This window comes from Excalfactoria chinensis, chromosome 1, assembly GCF_039878825.1.
Source record: "Excalfactoria chinensis isolate bCotChi1 chromosome 1, bCotChi1.hap2, whole genome shotgun sequence".
NCBI lineage: Eukaryota > Metazoa > Chordata > Aves > Galliformes > Phasianidae > Excalfactoria > Excalfactoria chinensis.
In genome coordinates, this window is record NC_092825.1 from 118619837 (window position 1) to 118638679 (window position 18843).

Here is an 18843-nt window from a genome sequence, read left to right on the forward strand (position 1 = left end):
GTGACCAAAAATTATCAGCAATTTATGCATTTTTCTACCAGGACTTTTCCCCATCTATTAGCTTAACCAGGAGGAAAGTCAAGGCTTCTGTTTTCTCTGCAAAAAGACAGCATTTTATTTAACCAGTTTTATTTATTTATTTATTTGGACTCAGAACAGCCTTAGATGAGAGCTTTCTGTCAGAAACCTCATGTAAATCCAACCTAATAGACGATGGGATAGCATGATTTAAGTATATTTTATCACTTGTTTTTAGGAGTACAAACAGAAAGAAGCACAGTAGAGGCTTTGTTAGACACAGAATGAAACTACCTTGAAACCGTTAACACGTGAAAGAAGAAAAACTTACATACTCAATTACCACTTGAAAAATTGAAAAGTTTGTGTACAGGCGCACTGTCACTTAGTTAAGGAGGAGCTCAAAACACAACGCTATTCTACTTTCTCCAGGCACTAGCATGACTAAAGAAACATTTCGAAGCATGCTATTCAACCATATGGAGTCCATTTTTTCAGACGTATGGGGCTCCAACTAAAGAAGTGTGGCTTACTGACACAAAAGTCCACCTGCACATATTCAAATTTTCCGGAATTAAACCAACTAATTTATACCAGTCCACTGAACAATAACAGAGCAGAAAAACAACGCATTTGATATGACACAACTGAAGCTATGTGTTTTAAACAGTAATCACTACCATACTTTTGACCAGGGTCAGAATACAACCAAATTATAAAGAAAACAAGGATGGAATTAGTTTTCCTGAAATGCAATTAAAATTACACCAGCTCACAAGAAAATTATTTTTAGCTTTCTCTATCATGCAAGTAAACATGTAAATCCTAAAAGTAAGCAAGATACTCTTTTTGAAAGAAGAATTTACTAGAAGTCAATGGATATTTCAAAATAAACTATAACCAAAGAATCCTAAGATCACCAAGATTGGAAAAGACCTCCAGGATCACCCAGTCCAACCATCCACCTATCTCCAACACTTCACACTATTCCTTCCATGTTCCGCAGTACAACATCTAAACATTTCTTGAACACCGCCAGGGTTGGTGACTCCATCACCTCCCTGGGCAGCCCATTTCAGCACCCGGCCACTCTCTCGGAGAAGAATTATTTCCTAATGCCCAACCTGAATCTCCCCTGGTGCAACTGGAGGCCATTCCCTCTCATCCTATCACTAGATACATGGGAATAAAGGTCAACCACCACCTCACCACAACCTCCCATCCAGCCCTATGGCCTTGTGGCAGTCCAGGCAGAGTAGTAGGTCTCTAACTGTTTTCACCTGAATCATGGGGAATTTATTCTGCTCCCATCTCAGGCTTCCAGGTCGGGGGGTATAGCACCCCAGGGATAACTGGTCTGACTTTTAAAGACAGATTTAAAGACAGATTTAAAGAAGGAATTGAGAACCTCATCCTTTTCCTTATCCTTAGTGGTTACATTCCCCACTGCATCCATGAAAGGATGGAGACTCTCCTCAGTCCTCTCTCTTATTGCTAATATATTTCTAAGTAAGTTCTTTTGTTCTCTTTTACCCCAGCAGCCAAGTTCAGTTCAAGCTGGGCTTTTGCCTTTACTAATTTTCTCCCAGCACATCCTAACAAATTCTCTGTGCACTCTCCAAGTTTCCCATCCCTTCTTCCACAGGAGGTGGATTCTCTTTTTCTTCTGGAGCCTCAGGAAAAGCTCCCTGTTCATTCACACTGATCTTCCCCATCAGCTCATCTTGTGGCACAGGAGGACAGCCTGCTTCTGTGCTGCTAAGATTTCCTTCTTGAGGAGCAACCAGCCTTCCTGGACACCTTTACCCTTTAGGACTGAACCCCAAGGGACCCACCCTACCAGTGTTCTGAACAGTTCAAAGTCTGCCCTCCAGAAGTTCAAGGTAGCAGTTGTGCTGCCCCTCCTCCTGACTTCACCAAGAAAAGAGAAGTCTACCATCTTGTAGTCACTCTGCCCAAGACAGCTCCTAATCTTTCCAGCTCTTGTAAATAAAGAAACTACCAAAAAGGAGAAGTTCCTATTCATTCAGTACAGACACCCCAAGTGTCCCACAGAACTTGGCCACCACTCCTTCTCACCCAAAGCTTTGCCAGTGCCATCCCAAAAAGCATTTACCACCATCCTATCACATTCCTTGCCATCAGGCTCAGCTTTCTTTTATTTCTGATCTCAGTCCAGTTTCTCTGTCTCTTTAGAGTAGCTGCTTTGTTCTCATCCACTTCCCACTACTCCCCCCAACCAGAATCCCATTTTCCATTACTTTCTAGCTCTCAAGCAGTACCTTTCCTTTTAATCTCAGCACCATCTTTCAGCTTCTGTCCCCTTCACTTATAGATCTGACAGCCCTTTCACACCGCTTTTTACTTTCCAATGGTTCTCCCACTGCTTCACTCTCCCTCTCAGCCTCCTGCACTTGCCTCTTACCCTATCAATTTTCAGATTTATTCTCAACAACCAACTCCCTGTCTTACCTGTATTTCCTTTCCTGGCTCCCTACATAGTCTTTTTAATCAGTGCACCATAGATGTGGCTGCTGTGCTATATGCTGAACTCACTTCCAATGATGCGTGTTAAAAGAGATCTGTACAAGAGCTTATGTGCAGGAACACTTCATTTGAGGATCCCAGAAGGACTTGGGCAGAAGATAAGCAATACAGTAGCACTACCTGTGCAGTAGCAGAATTTTTTGCACTTAAATCCCTTGCTACAGAAACACACATATGAAATTAACTTAGATGTCAAACCAGCTATATGAAGGTTTTGTGGATTGCACGCTTCGGTCTTGAGTTTAGATTAACATCATCTACAATGTAAGATTATATATATTAGATATATATACACACACACACACACACACACACAACACATATATATTTAACCTTATCCTCTGATTTATGGAGAGCCCAAAGTTAGGCAGTCTAAATATTAATCTAAACTCACTTTACACTGTAGTTAATCCAGATATAGTAGTACGGTGTAAATAATTCTCTTGAAGGCAAAAAACAAAAAAAAAACACCCAAAATCCACTGATTTAATTGAACATAGTAAGTACTGGTGGAGGGGTACATTGTCAGGACCATTTACCAAGAATAAGTGCACTTATTTCACAGCAAGAAAGTAGCTGACAGAATACATCTGTCTGTTTTTGCCAGAAAGCAAAAAAACAAAAATCTAAGATCTCTTCCCATCTTGTCTCCAACAGCTCTCCCTTATTGAAGGAACGGGTTTGAAGGGATTAAGTCTGAACCTCAGATGGTTTCCTACAGTAGGAAGAGGCTATTTCCTCCAAAACATAAAACAATAAAGAAAATTAAAAGGCATTTGTTTTGCTGCATAAGTCCTATTTTTAGCATAGTTGAAGTAACTGGGTTGACAACAACTGGGTTTGTATCAAAGAATTAGGACTAAATGAACCCAAATGTAAGTTGCAGGTTCATTAAGAACATTTTTGCCACCTTTGACTACACAAAAGTAGATCTCTCAATTACTTCATGACATCACCACTGTTTGTAACAGGACCCTTTGACAAAGAGGCAACACAGACCTTAAAATAGATTCCTATTGGTCATCACAGCTTCTTGGTACGATTCTTCCTAATGTGGTTTACATATATACCCTAAATCTTTCAGTTCTCTTACTATTCTGCCCTCCTACCTGCCCTTTTTTTTTTTCCCCTCTTAAATATTTCCTATGCTATACAACTCCTCTTCCATTCATCTCCCTGTGTTTCTTTCCTCCTCTTCCTCTTAATTTCCTCACTGAAATACAACCCAAATTTCAGTGACAAAAGACTGCAGTTGCCTTCCCACAAAGAATATTCAGTACTTCATGGGGCACCACCCACACATGCTGGAAGTGCTGCAGCAGCTTTTCCTTAGCTTTAACACAGTTTCGCATCAGAGAGGTGAATGGAAAAGAAAATACCAAACCAGTATGAATGAAAACTTTAGATTAATCTTTCACGTTACTTCTGCGAGCAGCTTCCTAAGATTTACTATCTTGTTTGCTGTAACATGCACGCCAATTATTCAGATTACAGAAGGTCTGGAAAAAGAGAAATCTGGAAGGGTGGCACTGGATTTAAAAGCAGCTCTTTTTCTAATTGCTACCCAGAGCTTATTCTTATCTCTACACTTCCTATTATTACCCTTATTACTCTTCTTCCACCCCTACTCATTGTAACACACAGGGTCACTTCTTCATGGAACACCGCACATGCAATTTTGCTTCATGCGCTGGTAAATTGCTCTGTGTTAAGTCTTCATTGTTTCTGTTTTTTTTTCTCCCCCCAGGGATTCATTAAAAAAATAAAAAAATAAAAATAAATAAATCACGTATTTTCATCATTGTTTCCCAGTAAATCACCACGCTTTCCCTTCTCTGTATATTACAGCAATTGGTCACATTTCTCTTCTGCCTTTCTCTGCCACAGCACCAGCACCACCTCCAACATGCCTTCAAACACTGAGCAGACCAGGCAAGTCATTCAGTGTTTGTGTAAGAACGAACACTTTTACTCAAGAGGAGGGGCAGCCTCTCTCTCTTTGGGGTGAAATACTCAAATACAGCCTGGGGATTAAGTTAAAGAACTCTCACAGCCTCTAATAAAAGACGTGCCACTGACTCTGGTTCTTCATTTAAAAATCTCAGCCTAAGCTGAAATATGCAAATCTGGTGAAAAACCACGTATCCCTGCTATATTGCTGCCGTTGTACCAAGTAGTCAGTCAGTAACAGCATACTTGGTAAGCACAGCTAAATGATTTGATTCTGCTGAAGAGGAATTCATTCCTCATTCTTTCAACAGTGAGAAAGAAATGATCTGAAATAGAACTGGTAGGCTAAAATTACTCTTTATATTTAAAAAAACAAATTACGAGTAATATTTATGCACGCTGCAAAAAGACACGCTGCTCCAACATTCTGGCTATCTGATAGATAAAAATTAAGTATAAAAGCCATATCATCAACGAAGGCAATATTTATTAACAAATCACTTGTTCTTTGCTCAGCCACTCTGTGCTAAATACACTCCAATGCTGAAAGCAACATCCAATTATCCTCACCTGACCTCACATGAAACAGGGAAACAAAAATGCTCAGAACACGTGGATCTTGCTGATAAGCACCAAAAAGGTACGTGTCAAGATAACATAAGATGGCAATCAGTCTCACTTCTTCTGAAGAAATCTCAAATAGTGACCGCAACACATTTAATGTTGTACCAGCTCAGCCACCAGTTTTAACTGATCCTGCAGATCCACCATGGACAAGGAATCATGAGTGGTGCAGTGAGCTATGACCTTGGAAGCATGTATCATAAACGATCCAAAGGCTGTAACTCATACAGAAGCCAATTATTGCTCGTGATCCTATAATTTATCAACAGTTAGCAGTCTAAGTCTCTCCAATTCACCATATTTGCTACTTAGGGTAACAGGTAGAAAAACATCTGTAACTACTAGCAGTAGATGGATACTTAATTTAAATAAATAAATAAAATAGGTAAAGTGACCAAAAAAAGACGTAAGTTTCAGATTTTGTCTCTGCACACTTTATGGAAACATTCTCCTCTATTTATTTTATCATCTCCTGGCTTGCATTTCCAAGCCCTCAACATCCACAGTGGTACAGTGTTTACATTTCAGTTCCTGCTGGGTGGCACCTGAAAAAGACATTGGGTTTACCCACAGCCCACCATGCCAGGGAGGCCAGGGAAGACCTGCAGAAAGGTTGGTTCTCCCCACTCTCCCCATACATCCCTAGGAGGATGTTGAGTCCCCCTCACAACAGCAGGCAGGGCCTGGGCTCTGTTATGGACTGCCCACCTGCACGAGGCAAATGACGGATGGATTCCTGGCATGGGAAGGCACCTCTGTCATCATGACAGAAGGGTAAACTGCACCAGTTCAAATCTTCCATGAGATACTTTCTTTCTGGGTAATAAATAGTTTTTCAGCTTCACAGCCTTCATCCAAAATCAGCGCAGCTAACCTAGAAAAGGCTTTCTTACTCAAATAAGAGGATTTCAGTGTTACAGCTATAGCAATTACAGCCCGGCTTATGCTGGTTACCTTGCACACACAAGCAAGCGCTAGAACTTTTCAGCACACATTTAAGCACAAGTGATCTGGGTTTATACGTTGTACAGCCTAAAGCTAATAGATTTAACATTTCTTTGATCCTCAGGCTTCACAGTTCACAGAGATGTGGGAGAGAGGAAGTGCTGGAGGCCTGTAGTTTTAGCAACCATTAATTATAGGAATTCATCATGAAGGGCATTGCTGGAAGCTGGATTCAGACCATCTTAAAGTAGTGGAGATAATCCCATGGTTTAAATATAAACAGCACAGTTGCTGTCACACAGTTGCCAACAAAAGGCAAGTTCTTGGTGCACTTCTATTCAGATGGATGATCTGTAGGTGCTGAACAGAGAGGAAACAACTTTGTCACAGTACTGGCCCCTTCAACCAAAACGTATTCCCTAGGGTGAGTTCCTTATCTCAAAGTAAATCATATATCACATTAACCGTCTAACTCTACCATAATTTTTATGGCTGAAATTTTCAGAGGACTGGATATTAAGTTTCATCAGCAAAGCAGAAGCGTGCTCTTCTGAATTCAACTCCTTTATTGAAACAGAATTTATCCTAAAATGGAGCTTCAGTCTTTTTAGGGGAAAAAATAAAAAGTGATGTTCGACTAACCTGTGTGACAAAACTGTAACACTAAGGAGCTATTCAAAATTATTTCCCTAATTTTCAAATAATCTGTACAAAGCCATAAGGCAAGCTACTGGGAAATGCAGGTATTATTTCTTGCTTGCCTAACCTACTTCTCTATAAGTTCTCCACTGCCTGACAACATATTGTATAAATAATCAAGTTTGTAGTACGGTGATTGCCTGCAAGAATCAATATTTTATTATGGTAACAGTCACGTACAGCATGGAGTCCTTTTCACAGTCAGCTGAACATTTGGTGGCATGATACAGCCTGAGCCTAAAAAAGAACAATAAGGCTTTTACTTCGTAATCTGACCCTCCAGTGAAACACCGAAGAGAAACTCTCTCTTTAAATCGCGTCCAGAATAAAATCTAGAAAGCTGCCCTCAAGCCCTTACCAGCTGCTTTCTCTGTGACCTTAACTTACTAATTTAGGAACACTTCTTCCTCTTGCACACTTAGCAGGAAGCGGCTACGCCATGAATGTGTTGCAAACGCTACGCGACTCTCAGGCTGTACGGCTTTGTGAAAAACATGACAACTTAATGGAAGTGCTGCTGTTTACCATTCTCTACTTCCTGCCCACATTCTGATGACTTAATTCAATACCAAACTTAGACTGTCTGCAAGAATTTCACATCTCATTTTCCTGCCTTATTTCCCCTTTCAGTCTGAGGTCTTTGATGGTATGCTGATTTCCCTGGAAGTTCACTTTCTCATGGATGCTGCAAATGCAATAGCAGAGAGAGAACCAAATGGCAAGACATCGCTTACTGAGAACATTCCTTGAAGAGAATAAAAGAAGCCAACACAGATATCATTCAGACACCATTACAGAAAAACTTATTCAGACAAAACAGCAAAATTTTAGGAGTGGAAAGGCTGCAATATCTTGTATGGATCACCAGTGTGACATTTCAATGTACAACTCAACACAGCTCGGAGACATAGGATGGTTGCTCCAAGATGGATGTAAAACTGTAGGCAACCATGCAATGAATGCTCAGACCCAGAGTTCCCATAGTATGTCTGTTCCTTGCGCCCTAACCAACACAAAATCCTTTTCAACAATGTACAAAAAACATAATAGCTATAGAAAAGGCTATAATTACAGAATACCATAGAGGGAGAAACAGATTGAGCGCACTGGCCATATCCTCTATAATAGCAGTGTTTTTTTTAAATTGCAAAGTAACAACTACTCCTCAATTATCACAGGAAGTGGACCACGTATCACACAACAAAAGAGGATAAAAATATCTGTCATTCTGTGCCTGTTTCTCCATGGGGAGCCATTCATCCCTGATCACAGATCTTGTAATCAGTTTAATGGCGAATGTGAGAAAATGAGGGCAGGAGTGAGTAAAGTAAGTTGTTATTAAAAGGTTTGGGAGAAGAGCAGGAAAAATATACTTCTTATCCGCACGTAACCACTGGGAACCATGAATTATGCTGTTAGTGCCAAATAAGTTTAAAGAAAACAAACAGTTTCAGTTTTCCTTCAGACCCCTTGGAGACCTCAATACTTCAAATTCTTCATATCTAGACTTCACTTCCTATAGTCATTACAGATTAAAGTCTTCTGAACAAGTTACTAAATTCACTCTTCCAACTCTCAAAATTCAGGTTCTTTGCTCCACTGTCCTGTTCAGGAGAAATGGTTAAAAATGTCCTCAATTTCTTGCCTAAATTTGCTCAGGAGCTATTTATAATATCAATATCAGACACAACGGTTACATGCTACTTGAAACAGTTTATTCGCCTTGACATTTATCCATAATTTTATTTACAAAGAATATCTTTATCCTCTCTCTCTCAGCCTTCACATTTGAACAAGCTGAACAACAGCAGCATTCTAATTTGCACTTTGAAAGCTAAGTACTCCATTACTCCGAGCAGTCTAAAGTCTGTCTTTGCATCTGTTCTAATTTAAGGCCATCTTTCCTGACTGCAAGTGAACAGCATCGGACACAATATTCCAAATGAGGTCCCAGGAAGCTTTTGTAAAATGCTATTAGCATCTCTCCCTCTCTCTACAGAATATCACATCTAATGCACTGTACAAGCACATTAGCCCTTCACACAGCTGCATCATACTGGTGGCTTAGAGCCATCACAGTGGCATCATCACAGCACTTCATCCAATTCAGAATGTTACAACCATTAAATCATCTACGCAACATCCTACGATGCTAACAGATGTTCTTCTCATTTTAAACATTTGCATATTGAGATAAAGACCAAAACGACCTGTCTGAAACTAGACACTGGGGGCCTGCAGAGCTGAATTAGCAACCAGGACCTTTTGATCTGTAATCCTAAACACACAATTCAACCACTAGCAGCACAGATGAACTATACAGAGCACAGTAACAAGGCTTCTCCAGCTATTTCATGCCAAACGTCCATGTCTGCACTCAAAAGTCATTTCTAAATGGATAGTTACAGACAGCCACTTCTCTGCTCTACCATGTAATTGCATTAGGGTGGTGAGGAGCTGCGCAGAACACAGCCAGAAAGGTCAGACCTCACGGACTCACCGCTGCTCACTCTCATCTTCACGTCCTCAGCTGGCACTGCAAGTGATCTCACAAAACAAACAAACAAACAAAAACAACTCTGCATTTCAGGTTCCCCTCCCTCTCAACACACATTCAGTTGTTGGAGCAAAAGCTGCTTGGTTATGACCACTTCTACTGAAGTTCATTCTAATACTGATGTATTGTCCTGAAAAACATATTAAGGATTCTGAATGTTTCATTTGAATGCTCTTCCTATTCTGAAATTTAGATCATATTAGGCCTGTAAGTTGCAGGTCAAAATAAAACTGGAAATATATATATATATATTATATTATATATATTATATAATATATATATATATTATATTTATATATATATAATATAAAATGCAGCAGTGCAAATTGAAAGGAGCTGACTGGTAACAAAGAGCTTGATGGTTCCCACACAAGTCAACATATTGTAGATGTTCACATCGCAGTGTTAATTTCTTAATTATCATCAAATACTCCCAAAGCCAACTTATTCCCCCTAACAAAACCTATCTTTGTGAGAAGTTTGCCAGAAATAGGACCATTACTAGAACTCGCAGAACATGATTTAGTTTCCCTTAAAGCTTGGAATCCCTTAATTGCCTCAGAAATGCCATGCATGCTTTGCAGTCACATTCCAGAAAGTACTTTTTCTCCCAAGCTAGCAGAGCCAGCAGCATCCCCTCAGGTAATACACAGGAGTCTTTTAGGCATTCCAGTCAAACAACACAATACACAACCACTTCTAAGAAAACAATGATCCCAGTTAAACTTAAACTTGTTGTCTCTTTTTTCTTCTACACACGTGCCTTAAACATTTCATGTTAAGACTGTATTATGAGCTGTCCTCCACATGTGAACGTACCACTGTCAAGTAACAATGCTCACAAATATATAAGGCAGATGGGATGATTTCTACTGGTACCCAGCGGTGTAAAGACCGATATTAACAATAATTCTGCACAAAAATGAAGGAGTATAGCTGTGCAAAACCTTGAGCGTTACCTCAGATCAGCTGCAGTTTAAAACACTTACTACATCGCTTCTACAGACGAAATATAAACACCTTCCAGAAATTTATGTTTTCAGAGCACATTCATCCATCACCAAAGGAAGGAGAAACAACTGAATTCGGATCACCAAATGCTTTACTGCTGGCCACTAGTAAGGGGGAGTATGTATTCCTCAGCAGTTATTCAACAGCCCAGTAGTGGGGAAAAAATAACTCCAAGGTGGCTAAACGCTTGTCTTTTACATTACAACTGAAGTGATGAAAAAGCCATCACACAGCCAGTTATAACAACTCTGCTGAAGCACCATCTCATTCTAAGCTGCAGCAACACGCAGCATTTTATTAACCTGCAGTAGCGCAATTTGCCCCAGGCTGTAAAGACAGTTTTCAGTCAGCCTTCTGTGTCACACGCACTCCTTAACTAGATTTGAACGTATCAATTTGGCCCTTCTTTTCTGGATGATGGAAAAAGTTATGCTTCATTGAAATTGTAGAAAAGTCTCGGGCACAATTCTGCTTAGGCTTTTGGTATACGATACACGGAATATAAGATACACACACTTCTGATTGAGTACACACTTGACTTATGCCAACAAAAACAAGCGACTTGAAAACCAGGACAATTATCTCCTGATGTTTGCAGCTGAGACCCAAGTACACAACGTTTATATATTGTAAAAGAAGCATATTTCATATTTCTAATACAGAACCTGCATGTTGAAAAATCAGCATGACTTCAAGAGTATTTGAAAAATTACTTTTACTTCAACCTAACTGCATGTACCTCTTGTGAAAGTCCTGCCAGCAGAAGCCACCCACATTTCTGGTTGGAAAGGATGTAAGCCAAGACAGATTTGCAAATAAAAACATGTAGCTTGCGTGCATACAAATACATGCACGCATTATGTAAATGGTTAGAGAAACATTGCAGTTTGCAAGCAAAAGTGAGCAGGCAGTGTTTCAAGCTGATATGGTGGTTCCAGTGTTACTAAGGTCAAGAATTAAAGCGATTTAGAGTAAATTACCCCTGCTGGTCAGGGATGATACACAAGGAAGTCTGCATTGCTGCCTTGCGGTTCTTGATCTTTTGATCAATTTCTCAAGAATATCAAATTATCTTTATCTGATCACTGCTTACTTTTGAAGTTAGCATGAAAGAAACGAGCTTTTAAGATCACAACGGACTTGAACAGAAGCCGTTATCATCAAAACTTCAATCTCTAGTCACTAAGTCCCACTCACTCGCTATGAACAACCTCACTGCTTTACCTTTTAATGTATGTATCAAAATTATCCAAGAAAAAAACTGAAGCACAGGCCCAAGATCTGTGTTGAAGAGCATAGCTTGGCACTCCCTTCAAATTCCAAGTGTCTATACCTCCTAAATATACCCTTCTCTATAGCACACGCATTTCTACCTGAGAGTCAAGAGTGTCTTCCAATTAATGCATTTTGTGAGGCACGTTTGCAGTTGTGCGATGTTTGAGAATGTGTAGGTATTACCCAGCATGAGGATTCAGCACATCCAAATTTCAGGTGAGATAATAACCTGCCAGCCTGAACTAATACAGTATAATTAACAGCCATGAAAGGAAACAAGAAACTTCAGAAGGGCCACTCAAAACATTTTAGATGCAGAGCTTTACCAGGTCTACCCATAGGGGTAGGGGTACCACTTCAACAATACCTTTAGTTTGCATTTCTGGAATTTGATCAATTTACAGAAGACTTACATTTGTTCAGAATATCAAAAGCAAAATGGAATTACTTCCTTCAGTTTACTGCCTTGATTTGGCATCAAAGCAACAGCACAGGATTAATGTTCCCAAAACTGCGCACACCACACATATCCATTGCAATTCTAAATGCAGACTAACTGATCAGCCACTTTCTGTTCACACATGTTCTAGGCCTTCCACGACACACAATGACAATGTTCAGCTTAACCAATTAAATTAATATCACAGATGATACAAGACACACCAAGTCTCTGCACCAGGTAGATGCAGTCTCATAGAGACACAATACAGCAGAGAATGGGGAAATATACTGAAAGTATAAGGAAATTTCCACATAATAAAGCACCGGATGTTTAACACACCACCCTGGATGCTGAGATAAAGAGATGCAGCTATGCTGAAAGATCAGTAGAAACGTCTGCATTACTTAGAAACTTAATAACTCCTCATATGAATTGGTCGGATCTAAATACCTGCTGATGTAGCTCCAGCCAAATGGTGCAATAGTTTTTTCGTAGTGCAAGAGAGTCCAAATATTAAACTAAGCAAACCTAATGAAAAGCAGAAAGTATCAGTGTAGAAGAAGGAACATTTAAAAATACAGTTTTATACTATTCTTCCAGGACCTACTGATGAAGAAACAATAAAGACAAACAATTTCAGAGGAATTTTAATCCCTGCATACTTCACACACTGCTGTAGCACACATCAGACTAAACAGCCCAGTCAAGACCCCCTGAAAATGAGCCGACACATATGAACAGACATATTCTGCATATTAAGAATGACCTCCAAAAGGCTTTGTTTCAGGTTAAGTCACAAGGGAGTCCTTTCTCCCTCAGTAATTCTCTTTATATAAAGATAAGAGAGGTTTTAAAGCGTAACTGTAGGACATCTTTACAGTTCTGAGAGCCAGCGTTTCCATTTCTGCATTTCTTACTCCATGCAAATGAGTGACTATTTACCTCAGCAATCTCCATGTCTGTAAAAGTGCTCATCTGAGCAAGTTTCATGCTTGCTTTGGTGTTCGCAGGATTAAGCTTTTGCAACTACATGAAAAATGGGTCAGACATCTATTAAAAGGAAAAAAAACAACAACAAAACAACAGGCTGAAATGGAAACGTTATTGAGTTAAGGAAACAGAAAAAGCATGCCAGATACTACTTGGTATCTCTATGGCTTTGTGAACGAACATGCTAAAAGCCCTGTACGTCACAATTATCCTAAATATTCACAATAAAACAAAAGCTACACTTCAGTGCAAGTGACACTAAAGCACCTGATAAGGTACTGAGGTCCCGGAAAAGATCAGTGAATATAAGATTCTTACATGCAGAAGAGCCAAAAAATAAGATCTCTAACTTCCCTAAAATGTCACCTGCATAACAGACTACTGGCTGGAAGCTGCTTTAAGTCACTCACATCCAAGTAGAAGACAGAATTGCTAATGCAGTAGTGGGAGATAGTAAAAGAAAAAATAACCCACATGAATGTATTGCTTTCAATTAAATCCTGTTGAGACAGGAAAAAAGCAACCATGAAAATAAGAAGAGAAAAACTGCACTCCAAATTAGTTCTTTGCAGGATACCCACATTTATTTCCACACGTGGAGAACACTGAGATTCTTCAAGAGAAACTTATTACAGTAAAAGCAATTACCAATGAAATGATGGGTCTTCCATTAAAATTATTTCCTTTAGAACATCTGGATATTATTTTTTACTGTTCTTTTTCAGTTTGGTGTTCTCATCTCTTAAGCTTCTTCCTCTCAAAGAAGCAGAGAAAAAGTGGAAGAAAGCAAAATGTTTAAAAATAGACAAGACAGAAATTTTAAGCAAGGGTTTCAGATTTCTATCCCATTTAGTCCCAAGGATATTTGATTTTTTTTTTTCCCCTATCTTCATTTATTCTATCTTTTGCAGGGAGAATTTCTGCGTACTGCCAAAGCAGCCCCTACCAAAACTCCTGCAGTCTAACAGCCTGGTTGACCCTACCCAGTTTGAAGGAAAGAAGAGTGGCTTCTTTTCTCGTGTAACACGCAAGCACTGACAAGAACCATGCCTGTTAAAAGAGCAAACCGAAGAATGAAACCCTCTGATCAAAGTGATGGTATTATCACGTGATATTACAGTTGGAACCACAGCTTGAAAATAACAAGGGGATCTTCTTCATCCCCAACTGTACACGTACTGCGGTTAAGATATTAGTGGGCAAGCGGAAATGGAGAATTCCCCATGATCTCTGCCACTCTGCACGTTTTTAATCAGTATTACACTGCATCAGCTACATCATTCTCTCGAGCTGCTGTAAAACTGACTCTGGGTTTCACCTTTTTCCACAATGGCCCAGATTTGTAGAGGATGCTCTGACAAACAGCCATTATTTCTCTAGCGGCCCACTGGCAGCAGAGAGCCGAGCCCTGCAGGACACCGTTTGTCAGTCATCACTCAGTGACTCTGCACAACAGAAGTATGACTGGGAAGAAAATGCAGCATCAGTCAGTTGTCACGAATTAAGAATTAATGCTTTAGTCATAAAGGCTGCCTCCCAGAAAAATCAGTGACGTTTTGAACGTTGTATACTAAATGTGCACTGCTTTATGCATTTCAGAGCCACTGTTTATTAGACAAAGTAGGTCTTTACATGGAACCAGTTTAATCTCAAATGGAAATGTGATTTACTTGTAAATATTGTTAACACTTGGGTCTACAGCAGACTGAATATAGACTTTAAAAAAACCAATAGTGATTCTGATCAAAAGAGCTCTCTGGGCACAAAAGTTATTCTTTTCAGATACACCTAGCTAAGAACACAATGTTGTCTCACAAAAGCATAAATACTGCATGTATGTTCCTCATTAATCCTTTGTTTACTTCTTCTCTAGCATAAGACTCAGTAAGGTGGTATAACATGGTCCCATTTTAAGTCTGTTAAACTGTTTTGGCAAGGAATTGTAAGCCAAGCAGGATCTTGGAATTAAAACACACACGAGCTTTTCCACTGACTCCTAATTAGCAGCTCTTGATGGATCATTCTCAGCATACTACTTCAGAATGGTGACAGCGTTCAGTGCACGTCACAGTAAATTCTGAAGTTGGGATACTGAAGATGCTGGCTCTCCAGGGCAGAACTAAAATATAGGACCCAATCCCAACATGGAGCTCTGATAGCAGGTAATGGACAGATTTCCATGGCAAGGAGACAGCTGAAATCTCTCTGAGTTGTGAGAGCTCAGCACGACCTGACCTATCCACACTGTACAGAGCTGTCAAAGCAGCAGCATCCTACCCATCGTGGCCACCCTCTTTCAGCAGACAGGACTGCCTGGAAGCCAGGGCAGAGATCTCCTCCCCCAAGAATCATCCCCACATGGCACAAAGAAGCATATCCTAGGGGGATAAAGTAGAGTGAACCTCAAGCTGTTATGAGGCACAGCTCCTAAAGAAGTGACCCATCAGCTGACTGCAGCCCTGCCATCCCATACAGTATATCTAAACAGACACCGATGGCAAGGAAGAAATTACACAAATCACACCTACATTAAGGGGAGACTAATATATATATATATACACAAAGAAACAAACAAACAAAACTTTAATGCTTAGTATAGATTATTATTTTGAAGATCTGTGTTCAGAACAACAAAATTTTCATTAAAATCAAAGGTAGTAAGCCTTTAAAAATGAAATAAGGCTCCATTTCTTTTTAGGAGGCTAAACACATGAAGAAACAACCTGCCTCCCATTTTTAAACTCCAGTTCCACTACATCACACTTGGAAGTTCTAATGGAGTTGTAAAAAATGTTGCTGCCGAATCTGTTTTCAGTAACTGCTGGAAGCTTGCTTGTATACAGAGGGCAGCCCATCCTAGATCCCTCAGTGGAACCAAAGTAATTCCTCATTTAATTGTTTCTCTGTACTTCCCTGCTTCTCCCTTCATAAACACTGGGGTCATGCTGTTGAGGCCAGGCAGGCATGCTGCTCTCATACCCCATTGACTGACTTCCTGAGGCCCGCCATGAGCAGCACCAAGCGGGCAGCAGGCTCCCCACTGTGAGGTCTCTCTGCTGCCCCAGGTATGAACAAGCATTGCCAGACCCTTCACAGTGAGCAGCAAAAGGCAGGCAATTGTCCATAGGTTTTGACACCGAGGGACAGCCATGTTCCCAAAAGAGCCCGCACATTCACAGCTTCCCTACTGTTGAAACCAAGGAGAAAGAAACAGTGCACATTTAACTCCTCTCACACAGGCCAGGTGGCAACTGGTGATGAACTCAATATTCCCTCACGTCTGGGCAATATCCCTGGACCCACAGATCTACTACAGGAGCTTCTTTCCCTGACACTCGATGTTTATATGCTCTGTTTGATTCTGTTTTCATTCCCGTTTCCTTCTAGCCTACACAGCTTTTTGTGTCTTAACTTCCTGATGGTCTCCTTTAGTCTTTCTTCTTGATTTCCCCATTCCTTGCTAACAAGAATCATTATTACTGCTCAGCATTTTTAGCCTCTGCCACAATACTAAATTTGATCTGAGAATTAATAAAATACAAGGGGTGCCCCAAAAGTAATGCCTCCTGCTTTATTATGTTGGCACACAACATCAGAGGCGAATGCTGGCAGTATGGCAGTGGAGGCTGAACTTTCCCAACAATATCTCATTACATGTTGCCAGGTGACAGATGGCAGCAGAGGGGCAGCCTGGCAAAATGGCACTGGTCATGGAAGTGTGGCTTAAGCAACAGGGAGGCACTGAATTCCTTGATGCAGAAAAAAAATGGCACCAGCTGACATTCACTGACGTTTCCTGAGCACTTATGGAGACCAAAGAGTGAAGGTGAGCAAAGTGAGGCAGTGGGTGGTGCACTGCAGCAGTGCTGACAGCAGGTCACCTCCGCTGATGCAGACTGTTTTAAGCATAGCATGGAGGCTCTTGTTCATTGCTGGTAAAAAGGCACAGCTAATGGCAGTGACTGTGTTGAAAACTAGCGTTTTGTGGCTGAAAACTTGCTTGACGAAACAGTGTTATTGTGCTCTGTTAAGTTTCCACTGAAATAAAAAGGAAGCATTACATTGGGACTGACCTAAGTACTTTGGATTTGATGAAGAAATAATCATAGAATTACAGAATCACCAAGAATGGAAAAGACCTCCAAGATCATCAGGTCCAACCACAAGACCTGTGCTCCAGACCACTCATTAGCTTCGCTGCCCTTCACTGAACACGCTCCAGGGCCTCAATGTCTTTCTTGTCATGGGGGCCCAAAACTGAACACAGTATTTGAGGTGCGGCCTCACCAGTGTTGAGCACAGAGGGACAATCACTTTCCTGCTCCTGCTGGCTGCAGTTCTGATGCAAGCCAGGATGCCACTGGCCTTCTTGGCCACCTGAGCACACTGCTGGCTCATGTTCAGCCAAGCATTAACCAACACCCCCAGGTCAGTTTCCTCTACACAGTCTTCCAGCCACTCTCCTCCAAGCGTGCAGTACTGCCTGAGGCTATTGTGGCCAAAGTGCAGGACACTACACATGGTCATATTGAACCTAATCCCATTGGCTTCAGCCCAGCTATCTAGCTTGTCCAGATCCCTCTGTAGGACCTTTCTACCCATAGGCAGATCAGTACTTCCAGCCAACTTGGTGTAATCTGCAAACTTACTGACGGTGCACTCAATGCCCTCACCCAGGTCATCAATAAAGATACTGAAGAAGACAGGCCCCAGCACCAACCCCTGGGGAACACCACTAGACACCAGATTTAACTTCATGTGCCACCCCTTTCTGGGCCCAGCCCTCCAGCCAATTTCTTACCCAGCAAAGATTTTAACTTTCCAAGACACAGGCTGCCAGCTTTTCCAGGAGAATACTGTGGGAGACAGTGTCAAAGGCTTTGCTGAAGTAAAGGCAGGCTACATCAACAGCATTTCCCTCCTCCACCAGGTGTGTCACTCAATCACAGAAGGAGATCAAGTTGGTCAAGCAGGACCTGCCCCTCACAAACCCACACTGGCTAGGCCTGATCACCTGGTTGTCCTGTACATGCCATGTAATCTCCCTCAAGATGATCTACTCCATAACCTTTCCTGGTTTCGAGATCAGGTTGCTAGACCCTTCTTTTAGATCGCCCTGGTTCTTTTCAGTGAGCCAAATTCAAGTTCTGCTGCCAGGATCAGGCACGCCACATACTGACTTTCCTGAACTGATTTTATTCATTTGCGTTGTTATCAATCATAAGAAATTAAAATCTGAAACTCAATGAAATTCTTAAATTAGTAAGAACAACAACACTTATTTCCAAAATTATCATCCACAGATGACTGAGAATTCATTGTGTTCAGAGGCAATTGATACTATGAGGTCTCTGCTCTGTTTATTTCAGTCTCATTGTCAGAAACAACAAGAGCTTCTCCAGAGAAAAAACAGAGAGAACGTTAGGGAAATATCTCAAGCTGAAACTGGCAAGAGCTCTTTATTAATAAAGGTTGTTCACGTGAAAGAAGCTGTAAGGTATTCAGAAGTCAGGGCAGAAAGGAAAATACACACACATACATACTGTGAACACCTCTCAGACAGAAACATCAATTAAAATGATTTCATGAACAGAAATGGATCTATATCAGGAACTCTTAGAAACAGGCTGTTATTGGCAAAACATAACCCAATTATCAGTAATTACCAAAACACACATATACGCTGCAAATTTTCAGTGCCTCAGAAATAAAACTGAGTTTATAGCTCACTGAATAATGAAAAACAGGTATCGGCCATGTAATTGATAGACGCAGATTTGAACTT

At 40.7% G+C, this 18843-nt stretch overlaps 1 protein-coding gene across 5 annotated transcripts in view; it reads right to left on the reverse strand.

The window, feature by feature from the left end:
* Positions 1–18843, reverse strand: part of TBL1X (transducin beta like 1 X-linked) — a 209486-nt gene that overhangs the window by 138106 nt on the left and 52537 nt on the right. The window lies entirely within an intron of this gene.